This window comes from Phacochoerus africanus, chromosome 6, assembly GCF_016906955.1.
Source record: "Phacochoerus africanus isolate WHEZ1 chromosome 6, ROS_Pafr_v1, whole genome shotgun sequence".
Lineage (NCBI taxonomy): Eukaryota > Metazoa > Chordata > Mammalia > Artiodactyla > Suidae > Phacochoerus > Phacochoerus africanus.
Window position 1 is genome coordinate 35,037,929 of NC_062549.1, and position 18,386 is coordinate 35,056,314.

At 41.1% G+C, this 18,386-nt stretch overlaps 1 protein-coding gene across 2 annotated transcripts in view; it reads left to right on the forward strand.

Moving 5' to 3' along the window:
• The window catches only part of NCALD (neurocalcin delta), a 440,857-nt gene that overhangs the window by 243,762 nt on the left and 178,709 nt on the right, over window positions 1-18,386 (forward strand). For both annotated transcript variants that reach the window (XM_047783505.1, XM_047783508.1), the window contains exon 4: window positions 13,245-13,333. The gene's annotated coding sequence lies outside the window, so the exon portion shown is untranslated. The remainder of the gene's footprint in view (window positions 1-13,244; window positions 13,334-18,386) is intronic.

Here is an 18,386-nt window from a genome sequence, read left to right on the forward strand (position 1 = left end):
TCCCTTATTGCTGGTTTCCTCCTATCAAAATTTCTAGTCCGAAATATTATTCCTTTGGGGTATGACCTGTGGTATGAACATGGGTGGTATTGGGTCAAAGATACTTAATCCAAGGGTGCTCCTCTAGGATGGGAAGGAAGTAGTGAAAATCTCACCAGGTCTCACATGACCTGGGTTTATAATTCTAGTTTTTCTGGTTATTAGCTGGTGACCTTGGGTTATGTTTACTTAACTTTTCTGGATATGTCCTCCCCATATGATGGAACTGATGAGTTCATGATAGCATGTCTTAAATATGAGACTTTTCCCTTCTAGAATTATCATGAAGCGCAAATGAGATGAAACACTGGAAGGTTCTTTATACACGTGGGAGGTTCTGTGCAAACATAGATAGGAAGGTAAGAAAGTGCCTTAACCATGTCTACAGTGTTAGCATCTTCACAGATAACATGTTGTAGCAGGAAGCTTCCACCTTGCTTTAATATTTTCTATAATCTTGGTTTATTGAGCCTCTGTTTCCTTATTTATGCAAAATAATATAATCAAACCTCATTGGTTTGTCATGAGCAATGACAGTCAGAAAGTCCCTTAACTGGAGTTCCCATCGTGGCTCAGCAGACACGAATCTGACTACCATCCGTGAAGATGCAGATTTGATCCCTGGCCTCACTCAGTGGGTTAAGGATCTGGTGTTGCCATGAGCTGTGGTGTAGGTCACAGATCCAGCTCAGATCTGGCATTGCTGTGGCTGCAGTGTAGGTGGGCCGCTGCAGTTATGATTCAGCTCCTAGCCTGGGAAGCTCCACATGCCCGTGGGTGTGGCCCCAAAAAGCAAAAAAAAAAAAAAAGTCCTTTAACCAAGTGTCACTTTGGACTTAATATGTTTTATAAAATATTAATTCCCCTCTCACCTTAACATGTCCCTCAAGAAGTGACTCTAGAAAGTCTGGCACAAGAGTTTCCACATGCTTCAAATCAATTTAGTATGAGGCAGATCCAGGAACCAAAATGGTATCAAAGCAGCTCAGAGGAATGATCTAGTCCAAAGATAACATTAAATAGACGCACATCATTCTCTGAAAGGAGGATGGGTGCCGATAATGCAGAGAGTGACATGGGGCTGGTTCTAAGGAATGGGTAGGGAGGTGAGTAGGGCACTTGCTTTGGTACACAATTAAAGAAAGCACCATCAAACTCCATAATTGAAAGATAAATTTTTAATGCAATATTTTTAAAAAGTCAAAATTCATGCAAAAAAATCCTTCATTAATAAAATATCAACATTGTAAATAAAGATAGGATCAGTGCTGTGCAGAGCCATATGGGAGCCCAAGGCGAAAGGAAAAAAAATCAGTAATAGTGATCCTGTCTTTATTTAAAATGTTGGTGTTTTGTTCATTATGGACATTTATCATTAATTTTGAATGTGTTAAGTATTGCGTTAAAATATTTATTTTGAGAAGTTCCCATGGTAGCTCAGCAGGTTAAGAACCTAACCAGTATCCATGAGGACACGGGTTTGATCCCTGGCCTTACTCAGTGGGTTAAGGATCTGGTGTTGCGGGCAGCTGTGGTGTAGGTCACAGATGTGGCTCGGATCCGGTGTTGCTGTGGTTGTGGTGTGGGCAGGCAGCTATAGCTCCTATTTGGCCTGGGAATGTCCATATGTCATGGGTGTGGCCCTAAAAAATACATACATACATACATACATAAATACATATTTATTTATTTTGATTATTGCGTTTTTTGGTGCCCCCTTAAAATCTGTGCCCAAGGAGAATATGCTCTCGCCCACTGGCCTCGCCCTACGCCCACCAGGGTTGATGTCATGGGCTGGGAGGAAAGTCCCAGGGAGCCTTCTAGTGTCCACTCCTTATTTCCCTGCACCCACTCAGGGTCCTGAGTTTGGTTTAATTGTAATCTTGTGAAAAAAGAAAAGGCCCTATCAAATGAAATTCTGGTGTTCTTTCTACTCAGATGACTGCAATGAAAGAGTTTGGAAAGAAAACATGAAGTCATTTGTTCACCAGAAGCTCAATTTAGGCTGGGGGTTGGCAAACAATGACCTGCAGAGCAGCTGCCTGTTTTTGTGGGTAAAGTTTTGTTGGCACTCAGGCCCGCTCACTTGTTTTTGTGTTACCCAGGCTGTCTTTGTGACACAACAGCAGCATTGAGTAATTGCAGCAAAGACTGTATTTTCAGTCTGCAAAGCTGAAAATATTTATTATCTGGCCTATAGCAGACCTCTGATTTAGATGATCAAAGCCCTTAGATGCTTTTGGATCATCATATGGGGTTGGCAGCAGTTTAGAATATACAGTTATTTGGAGATTTATATAACAGAGAATTCAAGGACATTTACAGGGAATATCCTACCTTGACACACATAAGAAGTACAGGGAAAGGGGAAGAAATCAGTTTGAGAAGTACATCAAGAAGAGGCAGCTGAGAGAGAGGGTGGGGGTCTGTGTCTGTCTCTGCCCCGGGTGTCCTGTCAGAGTCCAGCTGTGACTTGACACATCAGGACATGAGATGCTTATGAGAGCTTGACATGGCCCATATTTAGCAATAAGGAAACAGTGGGTTTGTGGAAAAGTGCATTCACTTGCATTATCACGTAAGTGATTTGTAGATTTAACTACTTCATCCTGTTACTGTGAATAATTTAGAATTGACTTCACATATAAGCATTAAGTGAGAATATGTTTATACAGAAACTGCAAGAGTTGCCCTCAAAGTTGTCTATTAAGTGTGAGAAAACAGGGATAGGAAGGCCCCAATAGTGTGTTCTGATGTGCTTTGAGTTTGGGGTATAGAGAGGAGACCACCGGGAGAAAGCACCCTCAGCTCATGGTTAGGGGGCTTGAACTTGAACCAGGAAACAATAGGAAGCTTCTTTGAACAAGAAAGTGGCATATCTATACTTGTGCTTTAATTAGGGTGTTAACTGAGTGACAGCTTATGGAGGGGTGGAGGGTGGATAAGAAGATAAGTAGGGGGACTAATGAGAAGGTGATATCAATAGCCTGGTGTGGTTTATAGTCATACAGGGGTGGCAAGGGCTTCAAGTTAGCAGTATCCATGGAAATGGGAAGAAAGATCTAAGAATGCTGGTGAGGGTAAAATCAAGCAAGATTCAGCCACTTGATTAGGAAGGCTCCTGGATTTTGGGTTGAGATGGTTGGAAAGCTGGAGATGATATTATTAGAGATAGAGAAGTCAGGATGAGAAGTAATTTTGAGGGTCTAAAGCAAAAATTGAGCTTTAAGCCTAATGAATTTAAGATGCTACAAAATATTCAAGGTAGAACAGAGAAATGTATCAGAAGGAGAGAGAATGGGAGACAGAGAACTGATGCTAGAGATGAAGATTTAGGAATTATCTGAGAAAAAAAATAGGCATTGAAACCAATGGCATAAAAAACATCAGAGAGTTTAGAGGAGATGAGTGTTAAAGAAACAGCTATGGTAGAGTTGCCAGTAAAATACAGGATTCTTGGTTAGAATTGTTTCAGATCAACAGAGAATAATGTTTAGTATAAGAATGGCCCATACAATATTTAGGACATATTATACTAAAAATTTATTCATTGTTGATCTGAAATTCGTATTTAACTGGGCATTCTATATGTTTATTTGCTAAATCTGGCAATCTCCTAGACTGTGGAGATTGTTCATATTAGTGGGATGGTTAGGAGAGGAAGAGATAACAGAAGAGCCTAACAATGGACAAATAGGTCCTAGGAAAGCTAGGATGTTGTACTGTTATCAAAGGGCAGAGTAGGGTTCAGGAGGGCTAAGCAGAAAGGTCAAGGCAATTGCATTTGGCAACCTGGAAATCATTAGGGAATTTGGAGAAAGCAGATGAAGGTCTGATTGTGTGGGTTAAAGGGTAAATAAAGGAAGGGAGATGGAAATAATCAATTTAGAGTCTTATTTAGGACATGTGATGGAGAAGAGAAGGAGAGAGATGGGTTGGAAAAGGGAGTAACAAAATAGAAGGCAGATTTGCAGGATTAGAGCATCTGAAGCTTTTTCCAGCTCCAGAGAAGGAGATGAGGGAAGCAGCATCCTGAAAATATAAGAGAAGTGATGGGGAAAAGGGGTGGAACAAGTTGCAGATGATTCCAGAGGGACAATCTGGACATAAACAGAGGGATTAACCTTTGCATGAAGGATGCTCCTTAATTCAAGTCATGAAGGAGGTAGGGTGAGATGGACAAAGATGTGGAGATTTTGAGAGGAGGGAAGAGGAAGGGGAACTTCTTATTTCATTTTGCTGCCAATCTGTGCTATTGAGACTGTGCATTACAAAGGAGGGGTTAGGGGAGTAGGAGGGGAAGACTCAGGCTTGAGATGCCCCCTTTTTGCTGGTTGTGTAGGACTGATATGATGAAGAGCTCAAAAGTGCATATAATTCACCCAAGTGGGAATTGTTTCCCTCATGTTGTATCTTCCTCCAGTTCTAGCCATCCATATAAATTCATAACATAATTGAATTGCTCACCAGGGAAGGGAAAATGACAGAAACAGAATAGAACAGACTTGCTCTCTGCCACTTTGTTAAATCAGAAGATCCTGGCTGTGAAAGGATCAAGGTCATTTATTCATGTCACAGTCCTAGAAGTGGGTAGCAGGGGCTGCCCATCCTAGAAAGCATTTCTGGGGACATGTAAAATTCCTAGTCTGTGATTTCCTGTCTCTACCATGCAGATTGTGTCATGTGGAGTTAGTGGCTTTGCCATGTCACACCAAGCAAACCAGGGACTCACTGATATGGTGGCAACACACATGATCCCACCCACCCTGTGATCTCCAGGAACTGAGATGGCCATGGTATTCTGCAATTAGGAGAGGGTGAGATTGAGTAGCAAAGCAGCCTACTCTCTCTTAGCTGCTTTTTCTCTCTGCTGGCAAGAGCAGGGATGCTGTTTGCAGCCCAGGTTTGCAGAGCTGCAGAAGCCTGAGAAGCTGAGAAAGAGAAAGAGCTATTTCAAGGAGGGGGTGAGGTGGTTCTGTCTGCCTGGGGAAGCTCTAAGTGTCTCCACCTCCAGAGGACATTAACATTTCCAGCCCCTTCTCCACAGCCCTCTCTCTCTCTCCCTCCTCCTCGTCCCCAACAGAAAGGCACAAATGAAATTCCTAAAAGTAGACTACTTCTGCCTAGTTATTTTTAGTATTTGCTGTTAGTATTTATCAAGCTTTTCAGTGTTAATTTGTCCTCCCACCCATTTCTCTTCCTGCCTCTAGTTCAGGGGCTTGGCATAGAAGAAGCACATATCAAAAGCAGCTGGTGACCTCATAGAAATATCTCCTAGAGAGAGGGGACTATGGAACTTCAAATCCAATCTCCCCATCCCTACACTGAAGAGAAGGAAGGAAAATCTCTATTCCATTAGCTTTGGAGAGCAGCGCAAGTATTGGTAAAGCAAATTCATTAAAATGGGTAGGTGGTGTTTAGCTTGGTCAAGGGCCTCCATCAAGGGAGCTGGGTCATAATGCAGGCAAAAATGGGTAAGAGAACAGGTAAATAAGCAGAATGCCAGAGGAGAGCTATCCCGGGGAGAGAAAAATATAAAAATCCATGCCAAGTCTGGGATCTAAGAGAGCTGAAAGGTTTAAGTAATATGAAGTCTGGGTGGGGCTGAAAAGGCCAGAAGAAGAAAGCTTTATAGCATCAGGGTAGGTTATGGCTTACGGATGAAACACTGCTTGTTCCTACTTCAGCTGCCTGTCTAGTCCTCTCTCCTGGAGGCAGTCGTGCTCCACATTAGTCTGAAGAGAAATCCAAGAACATGTTCTAATAGAGGGCTGTTGAAGCAAGACCCCTTGCCTGGTGATCAAGGTATTCATTTCTTGGGAAGCATAAGAGATGCGTTTCCTTTTGCAACTTCAAAAAAAAGTTTTGATTTTTGTATTCTTTTAGAAATTTTATTTTCATTTTCATTTTCCTAAAAATGGAAAATGTGGCAAAGACACAGACCTACAGTGTCAAGAAGTTAGAGTGAAATCCCAACAGGATTAACCCATAGGAATCAACACTAAGATACGTTACAGTCAAACTTCTAAAAAATAAAGTCAAGGAAAAGATCCTAAAAACAGCAAGAGAGGAATGAGACTTTAGCTATAGGAGGAAAACAATTAGAATGACAGTGATTTATCATCAGAAACCATGGAGGCCAGAAGGAAGTGGCAAAATATTTTTCAAATGCTGAACGAAAAGAACTATTAACCCAAAATTCTATATCCAGTGAAAATATCCTTCAGTAATGAAGAGGAAATTAAAACATTCTCAGTTGAAGGAAAACCTAGAAATTTGTCACCAGCAGGCTTATCTTTAAAAAGTAGCTAAAGAAACTTCTCTAAACAAAAAGGAAATAATAAAAGAGAGAATCTTGAACACTAGGAAGGAAGAAAGAATAATATAAAGGACAAAAATAGGAGAAAAGTCTCAAATCAATAATTTAAGCTCCCATCTCCAGAAACTAGTTTTTCAAGAAATTAGAAAAAAAGAACAAAATTAACCCAAAGCAGGTGTAAAGGACATAATAAAAATATGATCAGAAATCAGTAAAAGTGAAAAGAGAAAAATAGTGGAGAAAATAGGTCAAACCAAAGATTGCTTCTTTGAAAAGGTCAACAAAATTGATAAACCTCCAGCAATACTGACAAAGACACAAGTTACCAATATTTGGAATCAAAAGGAGACATCACTACAGACCTCCTGACATTAAAAGAATAACAATGTAATGCTTACAAATAAATCTACACCCCTAAGTTTCACAACTTATGTGAAATGGACCAGTTTCCTGAAAAGCATGAACTAACACAACTCACAGTATATGACAGATAATTTGAATAGTCTTATAACTAAGGAAATTGACTTAGTAATTTAGAAACTCCCCAAACAGAAAATTCCAGACTGAGAAGCTTTCACTGGAAAATTCAACCAAATATTTAAAGAAGAATTGACATTAATCCTATAAATTTCTTCCAGAAAAGATAAGAGGAGGAAACACTCCCCAAATAATTATATGAAGCAACTCTGGCACCTAAACTGGAAAAAGACTGGACAACGTAAGAAACTGGAGACTAATGACTCTCATGAAGATAAATGTAAAATTCCTTAACAAAATATTGACAAATAGCACTCAGAAATATATAATTATATACCATGATAAAGTGATGTTTGTTCTAAGAACATGATTATTCAATATGAAAAGCACTCAGTATAATCTACCATATAAACAGCCTGAAGAAAAAGTATCATGGAGTTCCCTTTTGGCACCTGGGTTAGGGACCTGGCATTGTCACTGCAGCAGCTTGGGTTGCTGCTGTGGCTTGGGTTTGATCCCTGGCCCAGGAACTTCCATATGCTGCAGGTGCAGCCAAAAAAGAAAAGGAAAGAAAAAGAAGGAAGGAAAGAAAGAAAAAAGAATCAAAATCACACTAATTGAAACAGGAAAATCATTTGACGAAATTCAATACCCATTTGTGATAAAAAAAGAAAAAAGGAAAAACTCTTAGAAAAATATAGAGGGGAACTTCCTAAAATTGATTTTTAAAAAATCTACAAAATAACTGTAGCTAATGTTATATGTAACAGTAAAAGACTATTACATGTAAGAGAAGAATGTCTTCTTTCACAGCTTCTATTCAACATAGTATTGGAATTCTGCACAATGCAGTAAAGTAAGAAGAGAAAATAAAAGGCAGACAAATCAGAAAGGAAGAAATAAAACTGCTCCTTTTTGCAGATGGTCTATTAGAAAAACCCAATGGAATCTATAAAAAAAAAAATCAATAACCTCCTAGAATAAGTGAGTTCAGCTAGGTTACATGATAGAAGATTAAGCATAGAAAACTCAATTGTATTTCTATATACTATCAATGTATACATAGATGCTGAAATTAAATATCCAATATCAGGAGTTCCCGTCGTGGCTCAGCAGTTAACAAAGCCTACTAGTATCCATGAGGACACGGTTCATTCCCTGGCCTTGCTCAGGGGGTTAAGGATCCAGCGTTGCCATGAGCTGTGGTGTGGGTTGCAGATGTGGCTCAGATCTGGCGTTGCTGTGGCTGTGGCATAGGCTGTGGCTACAACTCCAACTGGACTCCTAACCTGGGAACCTCCATATGCTGCGGGTGCAGCCCTAAAAAGACTAATTTATATGTGTGTGTGTATACACACATACATACATACATATATATATATATATATGTGTATATATATGTAAACACACAGTATCACTTACAAACATGTGAAATAGTTATTTGTAAATCTAACAAGACATGTATAAGATTCATATGCTGAAAACTACAAAATGCCAATGGAAAAAAAATTAAAGATCTAAATAAATGAAGAGACATGCTGTATTCATGAATTGGAACTTCTTCCCTAACTGATACTCAGGTTTAATGCAATTCCTATAAATATTCTAGCATATATTTTTGTAGATATAGACAAGATTATTCTAAAACTTTATATGAGACAGGAAATGAACTCGAATGTCTAAAACAATTTTGAAAAAGAAGAAAATAGGACTCGCTCTACCCAATTTCAAGACTTATCATATAGCTGTAATGATCAAGACTGTGATGGAATTAGCAGATAGACACATAGATCAAGGAACAGAATAGAGGACCTGAAAATAGCCCTATATAAGTATAGCCAACTAACTTTCGACAACTATGTGAAAGCAATTCAATGGAGCAAAGATATTCTTTTCAACAAATGGTGCTGAAGCAATGGAATATCTGTAGTCAACCACCCCCCTCAAAAACCCCTCAACCTAAAAACCCATACCTTATACAAATCAGAATGGATCATAGATTTAAATATAAAAGAAAACTTTAAAACATTTAGAAGAAAACACAGGAGAGAATCTTTAGGACCTAGAGGTGCACAAAGCATTCTTAAAACATGCCAAAACTGTGATCTCTAAAGGAAAACAATAGATAAAGTGGACTTCATCCACATGAAAAATATCTGGATGCAAACTAAACATGGACTGGAGAAGCAATGAGATCCTGCTGTGTGGCACTGGGACCTCTATCTAGTCACTTGTGATGGAGCATGATGGGGGATAATGTGAGAAAAATAATGCATGTATGTATGTGTGACTGGGTCTCTTTGCTCTGCAGTAGAAAACTGACAGAAAACTGTCAACCAACTATAATGGAAAAAGTAAAAATCATTTAAGAAAAAAAAACAAATTAAAAAATATTGCTCTCTGAAGGCCTCAAAAGATAAAAAGATAAGCTACCGACAGGTGGAAAATATGTGTAAAATATGTCCTAGATTTTCTTCTACAAGTTTTAACATTCTGCTTTTCAGGGCTAGGGTCTTAATGCCTCTGGAACTGATATATAGGTCTGGCCCCTCCTTGACTTTTGGCTCAGTAAATTATTCTAGCCTTTGTGAGAGCTCTGTGATCTTTCACTTCCAACTTCCCTGCCATGCTGGTTCTGATGCTCTGCCTCTAAAAATGGTGTGGATTTTTTTTTTTTTTTCCCTTTTGGTATGCCTGGTGATTTTTTCTTGCCAGCCAGTCAGGATGTACCAGGTAAAAGGAACTGCTCTAAATAGATCTTCAGTCATGTGATCTTCAGGAAGAGGCAGCATTTGGTGCCTCCTATGGTTATAGGTCTCAGTGTTTTAATGAGCCTCTGCTCCTGGACTGTAAACTTCACAAGTGTTTCCCAGGGTTTTTTTTTCTCCTCCCTCAGGTGGGACAGGATGGCTAGAGTGGGCTGTAGTCTGGTGGCTCCTTTCGCCCACGAGGAGGGCTTGAGGAGGGCTGTGTATTTCCCTGCTCCAGGTCAGTTAGGCTCTGGTGAACTAGTTTCCCCTGAGGGCAGGCTTTGTTAAGAACACAGCGCTCTGGCATATTTCAAAATGTTCCTTCCCCGCTCCCGCTTCCAGAAGTCTGAGGGGATTTTTCTCTGCTGTTTACTCTGCTAGAGCTCCTGGAAGTAAATCTCACAGTATTATGTGGGCCTCCCTGACGGGGTCCCCCTGGAATGTTTAACTCCCAGGGTTGTGCCCTCGGAGGTTCCAGGAAGTGGCCAATTACAATTCAGACTTTCCTATCACTACTGCCTGTGGCAGTTTCTGTCCCTGGGCAGGTCTTTTTAGGGCCACACCCATGGCATATGGAGATTCCCAGGCTAGGGGTCTAATTGGAGCTATAGCTGCGGGTCTACACCACAGCCACAGTGACGCCAGATCTGAGCTGAGACTTTGACCTATACCAAAGCTCACAGCAACTCTGGAGCTTTAACCCACTGAGTGAGGCCAGGGATCGAACCCGCGTCCTCATGGATACTAGTTGGGTTCGTTAACCACTGAGGAGCGATGGGAACTCCAATTTGTTGGTTTCTACTTGTGAGGACAGAGTGGCAACTTCCAAGCTCCTTACATGTGAAGCCAGATGCCAGAAGTTGTCTTTTAATAACTAAGTGAATGAGAAGGTGTAGGAAGAAAATTCATCCATGGCAGTGTTTGGGAAGATGGCCAGTTCTCCCTAGGCAGCCTTGAAAAGAATTTTGGTCTAATGACCTAGGTTTCTTTAACAAAAGAAATTCTTGCCTTAGCAATCTTGCAAGTGCTTGAGCATCACAGGTTAAAAAGCTAAAAAACCCAAAAACTAGAATGGTGAGAGAATCCCCTCACATCATTTTAACTAAGGCTCAGATCATTTAAATGAGATATTTGTAGAGAAAGAAGCATAAACTTAAAATGTCTGTTTCGGAGTTCCCATCGTGGCGCAGAGGAAATGAATCCGACTAGGACCATGAAGTTGCGGGTTCAATCCCTGGCCTCGCTCAGTGGGTTAAGGATCCTGGGTTGCCATGAGCTGTGGTGTAGGTTGCAGATGCAGCTTGGATCTGACTTGGCTGTGGCTGTGGTGTAGGGTGGCAGCTGTAGCTCCCATTAGACCCCTAGCCTGGGAACCTCCATATGCCGTGGGTGTGGCTGCTCTAAAAATACAAAATAAATAAATAAAATAAAATGCCTGTTTGTATAGTATTCAGAGTATGGATTCAGAGTACACAGTTTATTGGCAATATTGCTGGACAGGGAGTCAAGAAACCTGGAGTTAAACCTTGATCTGTCATTCCGTGCTTGTGAAACCTCTTTGTATTGGGAGTACGTTCAACTGCAAGAAACGAGAACCCTTCTGCAGGGGCTTGCTCAGATACAGTTTTTTCCTCATCTAACAGCCCAGGAGGAGGCAAACGGGTCCCAGTGTCTGGCTCCTCCTGTCAGTTTAGTCTTCAGATCACGTGGCTTTTGTTTTCATGCTTGTTGCTCCACGACTGTCAGATAAGGCTGTACCCTGGCATTTTATCAGTGTTTTAAGGTAGGAAGAGGAAGGGCAAAGAGCAAAAAGCAAATGCTAGAGCCTTTTATTTATTTATTTATTTTTGTCTTTTGTCCTTTTTAGGGCCGCACTCGTAGCATATGGAGGTTCCCAGGCTAAGGGTCCAATTGGAGCCGTAGCCACCCGCCTACGCCAGAGCCATAGCAACATGTGGCAACACCAGATCCTAACCCACTGAGCAAGGCCTGGGATCGAACCTGCAACCTCATGGTTCCTAGTCGGATTCGTTTACTCTGCGCCACCACGGGAACTCCAATGCTAGAGCCTTTTAAAAGAGCTTTCCCAGGAACTTTACCTAGTACTTCCAGATTATATCACCAGGGTCCAAACTGTTCTACTTGACCGTCATTAGCAGTAGTTTCTACATGGCAAATTGCTGCCTGGAGCAAAATCAAGGTTCCATTAGGACAAAGGGTGGACTGAGTGTTAGACAGTTAACCAGCATTGTCTGCCCCACTCTCTAAGCTTCTGCTGGGAATGCCTGCCACCACCACCACCTCCTCGCCCCGCCCACACAGGCTTGTTTGGATAACAAAGTGGAAGATCACATTGCAAGGGCTCTTCATACATTATAAAATGTATTTCATCACCAGAGTGGATGGAAATCTGAACTCTTTGCTCAGATAGCAAACCTAATGATACTACAAAGTCTTATTAAATGCAAAAGGCTTTAGGTAATCAATATCCCTTGGACCTCAGCTCATTCACTTTCAGACATCATCATCGCATAACCCAAGATCCAGTATTTTCATAGATACACACCCTCCAATACCCATCTGCAGATTCGGGTTACTGTTGAATGGAGTTGTGCTGGACATTTGTTGATTTCCTCCAATGTTCTGTCCCCCGTGTTTCCTTGCTTTTAGTACACGGAATGCTTTTCCACGTGATTTGTCTGTGGCATGATCCTAACCCTCACCTCTAAGGATAAACCTTGATGAGTTTAAAGCTATTCAGTAAAGTATAGCAACTGATTCAGTGATGGGGAATCAGAGTGACTTCAGAGCTTGAGACTGGCCGCATGCCAATACTACCCTTTTGGAAGATGGATTGTGGTCTTGAATTGCTGAAGCTATTTTTTTTGTGCCACAAGAATAGGCAGACAGAGATTAATCTACAGAGTTATTCTCAACCTGCAGAGAATACCTATGCTAAGCGCATTGCAGAGAATCAAATGACATATATAGTGAACCTGTTTTTTCAAAAGCCGGCTCTACATTTAGGGTCTTTTTCTCCAAGCTCAGTGAACCAAAATATTTCCTTATTGTGTTATTGTTTGTATAAGTGAGTTTATGTTGGCTTTTCTAGTTTTCGTAGCCAAAAGACTCCTGAATGATAGTTTTTATTATTTTCTGGGAAAAAATGTATATACATAATTTTAATGTTATTATTTTAGATAATGTATATATTTTAAATATATTACTTAATGTATTAATGTTTATGGAAACACATATATGTGTTTATATATTTAATATATATGTTTATACATATAGATAGAGATTCTGAAGTTCATAGTCCTTCCAATATTAAGGTCAGAAGGCCTGAATGCTGCTAAGAATGCTTGCTTTTCCCTGTAATAAATTACCTGCATAGCATCCGTCTAAAGGATTTTAGACTGTGAAATACTTGCTCTTTTAGGGACTGTACTTTTCACCCTGAGCTACAAGACTCACCCCTGAGTATTTGAGCCAAAGAGCAATGAGGCTGAGATCTGTCAGTGTTCTCGTAGGTGTATTTCCTGTTTCCTGTTTGCAAAGACAACTACAGAAGAAATAAAAGTAACAACCTTACATAAACCGCTTACTGAGCTGTCAAGTGTTTGAGTAAATTATTCATTAATTATGAATGATTTCAGTTGCAGGGCCAGAGGACTGCTGGTGATAAAAATCTGTTGCGACAACTGTGGACGGCTCTGAGATCCCAGGTGCTGCGTGACTGCTTATCGTGAGTGAGGGTTTTTTTTTTAACCTCTCACATGCGTGGGTTGGAAGTTGTGTAAATTATGATTCAGAATGCAAAGATGCTGTATCCTGGTTAAGCTGTTGTGTGTTTATATGTGTTTGGTATTTGGTAGATAGAAAATGCTAGCTTATATCTGCCTTTAAAGCACTGTCATGAAGGATATACCCACACATACATATATTTCCATTTTTAATCCTGGATGAATTTGTATGTTACAGAAAAGAAAACCGTGCAACCATTGTAATTTTTAAGAAATTGTGTTCTTTTCTGTGGTGACTCTAATTAAATAGAAACCTAAAGAAATTTACTTAAAAAAACCAAATAGGAGAAGTGATAATGAAATAACCAGACTTGCTTCCTAGAAAATAGGCAATAAGTATGAGCCCGCCCCCCCCCCCGCCCTTACTTTCTTAATCTGCTCATTTGGCATGGGAAATTGAAGAGGATATTGTGCAGCAAGTAGGTGGAAGTTTTTTTTTTTTAATTCAGAAAAGATTATTTTGAAATTCTACTATGAGAATGAGGGCAGCAGCACCTGCAATAGTGAGTTTCCTGTAAAGGTAGGAACTTTTCTACTTTGTTGATGTGGGTCTCAAAAGCATTTCACTGAATTTTTAGGAAATTGGCTTTTCGGGAAGGGAAATCTACTGATTTATGAATTTCTTTGGAATTTTTCAAAATATGCTAATAGCCCCAGGTGTGAGCCATCCAAAATTTGTAGGCAAGGTAGTATGGCTTGAGCCCTGGTAATACTTTTTGTGATGGTTTGTAAACAAGGCATGGAAATTAATTTAATATTTACCCGGCCAAATAGTTTTATATGAGGAACAATGGCAAAATTATTAAAGTAAAGAGAATTCCTGTTGTGGTTCGTGGGTTAAGAATCTGACCTAGTATCTATGAGGATGTGGGTTCGATCCCTGGCCTCGCTCAGTAGTTAAGGATCTGGCATGGCGTGGCTGTGGCTATGGCTGTGGCTGGCAGCTGCAGCTCTGATTTGACCCCTAGCCTGGGAACTTCCATAGGCTGAGGGTGTGGCCCTAAAAAGAAGAAAAAAAACATGTATTCAAGTAAATGTGAGCAAGAAAAACCTTAATTGGTATTTTGCTGACATTGCAGGGAGCGGGGATAAGTCGATATAAAATGAGGTCAACAAGAAAGTGAAAGTGAAAAGCCTTTATTCCAAATTGGATAGGCCCGTCCTCTTCATGAGATCTATAGGACAGGAATAAAATATCTGAAGTCAAGCTAACCAAAATCTATGGGTTTTGGGTTTTTTTTTTTTTTTCTCTCTTGAGAAACTAAACTGAGAACTAAGCCTCAACCCCAATGCATTTGTCCTGGAGGCCAAGAAAGGACTGTGCATTTAAGTGGAGCAGTGATCCAGCAGCTTGAGATCCTTGAAGTCTTTATGGCTGTCACAACCTTAAGCATGATAATAGCCATTGCATTGGTTCCTCAGGTCTTTCTGGTATCGAAGTAAAGATTAATAGAACAGGTGCACTTTTACCACAAAGACAGTAAGGCCTGAGTATGATCCTAAGACCCCTTCCCCTCGGCACGAAGGTGTCAAGCATCAGTGTGTCTCCTGTTGGCTTCTGGTTGTTTCTGCCCCTCCTTGAGCATCCAGGCCTCCCTCCTGTGTCTGTGATCTCAGGGACAGGCAATTCCTCACAACAGGTTTCCTTCTTGAGCGAGCCCCAGATACACTCTCCTTCCCCTCTGGTTGTGGCAGGGGCTCCAGGAGTTTGTGCTCCAGGAGTTTGTGCTGAAGATCTGAGGCATCTGCCAGACCCCAAGGAGAACAATTCGGATAAGAAATGGACAGAAAAGCTCCCGAGGCAGTGAGGGAGCCACTTCCTGCTCAAGCAGTGGGGGCTTGAGAGAGGAATGGGCAAGGCAGCGCTGAGGGTCACCCTTGTCGCAGAAGCTTAACTTTCTAACCGGGGCTTTCCAAAACACTGCTCCAGTTTCCTGGGATTTCTGGAAGTTTGTTCAAGAATTTCAGACACTCTCGTAAAAATTACCTAGTGACAGAGTTCCTGAGAATAGATACGAAAGTTACATGTAAAGAAACTTTTATTTTTTATTTTTGTCTTTTGTCCTTTTTAGGGCCTCACCCGCGGCATATGGGGGTTCACAGGCCAGGGGTCTACTCGGAGCTGTTGCTGCAGGCCTACGCCACAGCCACGCCAGATCCTTAACCCACTGAGTGAAGCAGGGATCGAACCCACAACTTCATGGTTCCTAGTCAGACCCGTTTCCACTGCGCCACGACAGAAGCTCCTAAAGAAACTATTTTAAAGTGAGGTATGTGAATAGGCTCTCAGTCTACAATCATGTCTGATTTTCCTATTGTCCAGATGTCTCTCTTTTGGTCCCTTGGGCTAGAATTATTTTGTCTGGCTCCCTAAGAAATTCACTCTCTTCCCAAGGCTTTCTGTGTGACTAGCTTATAGGACATTACATGGAATTGTATTTTTTCTACAGGTTTCTGCATAAAGACCTCTTTCCTGCTACTCTTAAAAAAAAAAAAAAAAAAAAAGTGCTACTTTAATCCTGTTAGTCTAGGAGCTCACTACTTTTTATTTTCAGTGTCACAAAAATCCTCCTCTAGGAGCCTCTTGTGGCTCAGTGGGTTAAGGACCAGTGTTGTCTCTGTGAGGATATGGGTTCAATCCCTGGCCTCGCTCAGTGGGTTGAGGATCTGGTGTTTCCTTAAGCTCAGCATAGGTCACAAATGTGGTGTAGGCTGGCAGCTGCAGCCTGGATTTGACTCGTAGTCCAGGAACTTCCACATGCTGAGTGTATGGCTGTGAAAAGAAAAAAAAAAAGAAGTCCTTCTCTATCAAACCCCCCTACTTTTCAACAGCCTATCTTTTCTTCAGAAGCAGTAATGGGGAGAGATGATCTCAGAGGCGGAGAGCCCCAGACACCAACTATCTAGATGGCAATCAAAGTATCCTTCCAGGAGTTCCTGTTGTGGCTCAGCAGTAATGAACCCAACTAGTATCCTTGAGGTTGTGGGTTCGATCCCTGGTCTTGCTCAGTGGGTTAGGGATCCAGTATTGCTGTGAGCTGTGGTGTAGGTTATAGATGTGGCTTGGATCCCACATTGCTATAGCTGTGTTAGTCGCAGGTCTGATTCACCCCTTCACCTGGGAACTTCCGTATACTGTAAGTAAGGCCTTCAAAAAGAAAAGAAAAAGAAAAAAAGTATCCTTCCAGATGTTTTCAAATAGGGACAAATATTGATTAACCAAGTAATTGATTCCCTGGCTGTGCTTTTTCCACCCAGTCATGTTCTTAATGCTAAAACTGAAGGAAATGCTGAAATTCAGTGAAAAATATCAAACTGCTTTTTTTATTAGTATGTAGAAAAAAATAATGAAAGGAGAGTATTGGCTTCTCAGTGGTTTTGTAGCAGGTTCTCCTAATGTCGTGTAGACTTAGGTGAATGTAGCTCATAGTAGATAAATGACAATTCCAGTTAACCAGGAAGTATTGATCAAGTGCCTACTAACTTGAGCCCTAATGGAAAAGGCCTCATAAAATGTAATATGGACTCATATATTTGATAACAGATCATGTTCTTAGAAACCTAATCCATTTATACATTCAATAAGTATTTACTGAGGGATTTCCTGTCGTGGCACAGTAGAAATGAATCCAACTAGGAACCATGAGGTTGCGGGTTCCACCCCTGGCTTCGCGCAGTGGGTTAAGGATCCAGCATTGCCGTGAGTGGTGAAGTAGGTCACACATTTGGCTGGGATCAGGCATTGCTGTAGCTGTGGCACAGGCTGGCAGCTGTAGCTCCGATTATACCCCTAGCCTGGGAACCTCCATATGTTGCAGGTGTGGCCCTAAAAAGTTAAAAAAAAAAAAAAAAAAAGCATTTATTGAGTGCTCGCTCTATGACAGGCCCTGTGCTATAAATGATGGGGATTTAAATGGGGAGCCAGGCAGGGATAGTTTCTGTCTACAATTGGGTGGGGTGTGGGGGGTGATGTTAATCAGATAATTATACAAATAGACTTTACAAATGTGATTGATACTATAATGGGGGAAAACAGCAGAGAAACATGCGAAACCAAGACCGTAAAATACAGGTACTGCATCCTCGACTAAGCGGTGATCAGGAAATACTTCCCTGGAGAAATCTGGAAAGGTGGACCATGGAGAGGAGAATGTTCTGGGCAGAGGCCCTGATGTAGAAGAGAGCGTGGGGCTTACTGAGAACTGAACCGAGGCCAGGGCTGCTGGAGAGCAAGGGGGGCATGAACAAGGGAAGGCTAGAAAGGCGGCAGGGTGAGATGGAGAAAGACTTTAGAGAAGGAGTGAGTGCATGAAAGAATAACGGGGAGGGACTCCTGTTGTCTTTTGTGATTTGTGTGAAAATAAAAGCAGTTTGCAGTTGTATAATGACTCTGCTACTTGGGAGATGATACGCTTTTATTCATGCATGCGCTCATTCAGCCAGTGCACAAGACACAAATCCCTGAGCACGTGAATCTTACAACCTAGTGGAACAAGCAGGTGAAATGCCAGTAAGCAAATATATAGGCTTTATAATGTTTTTGTTTATGAATAAATAGTCTAAGTAGTCTTTAGATGGAATTTAAAAAATAATTCCAAGTATTGGAGTTCCTGTCATGGCTCAATGGTTAACAAACCCTACTAGGATCCATGAGGATGCAGGTTCGATCCCTGGCTTTGCTCAGTGTGTTAAGGATCCAGCATTGCCATGAGCTGTGCTGTAGGTCACAGACTTGGCTCGGACCCCATATGACTGTGGCTATGGTATAGGCCGGCAGCTGTAGCTCCGAATTGACCCCTAGCCTGAGAACTTCCATATGCTGTGGGTGTAGCCCTAAAAAGACTAAAGACACACAAAAAATAATAGTCATGTCAAGTATATATATATCGTATTGCATCTTAGTATGGTTACTCTTCTGTTTGGTAAAGTTATATCCTCTAACAGAGCTAGGACTATGCTCAGCACAGGTGTTCTTCACAGTAGTGAACTCACAGT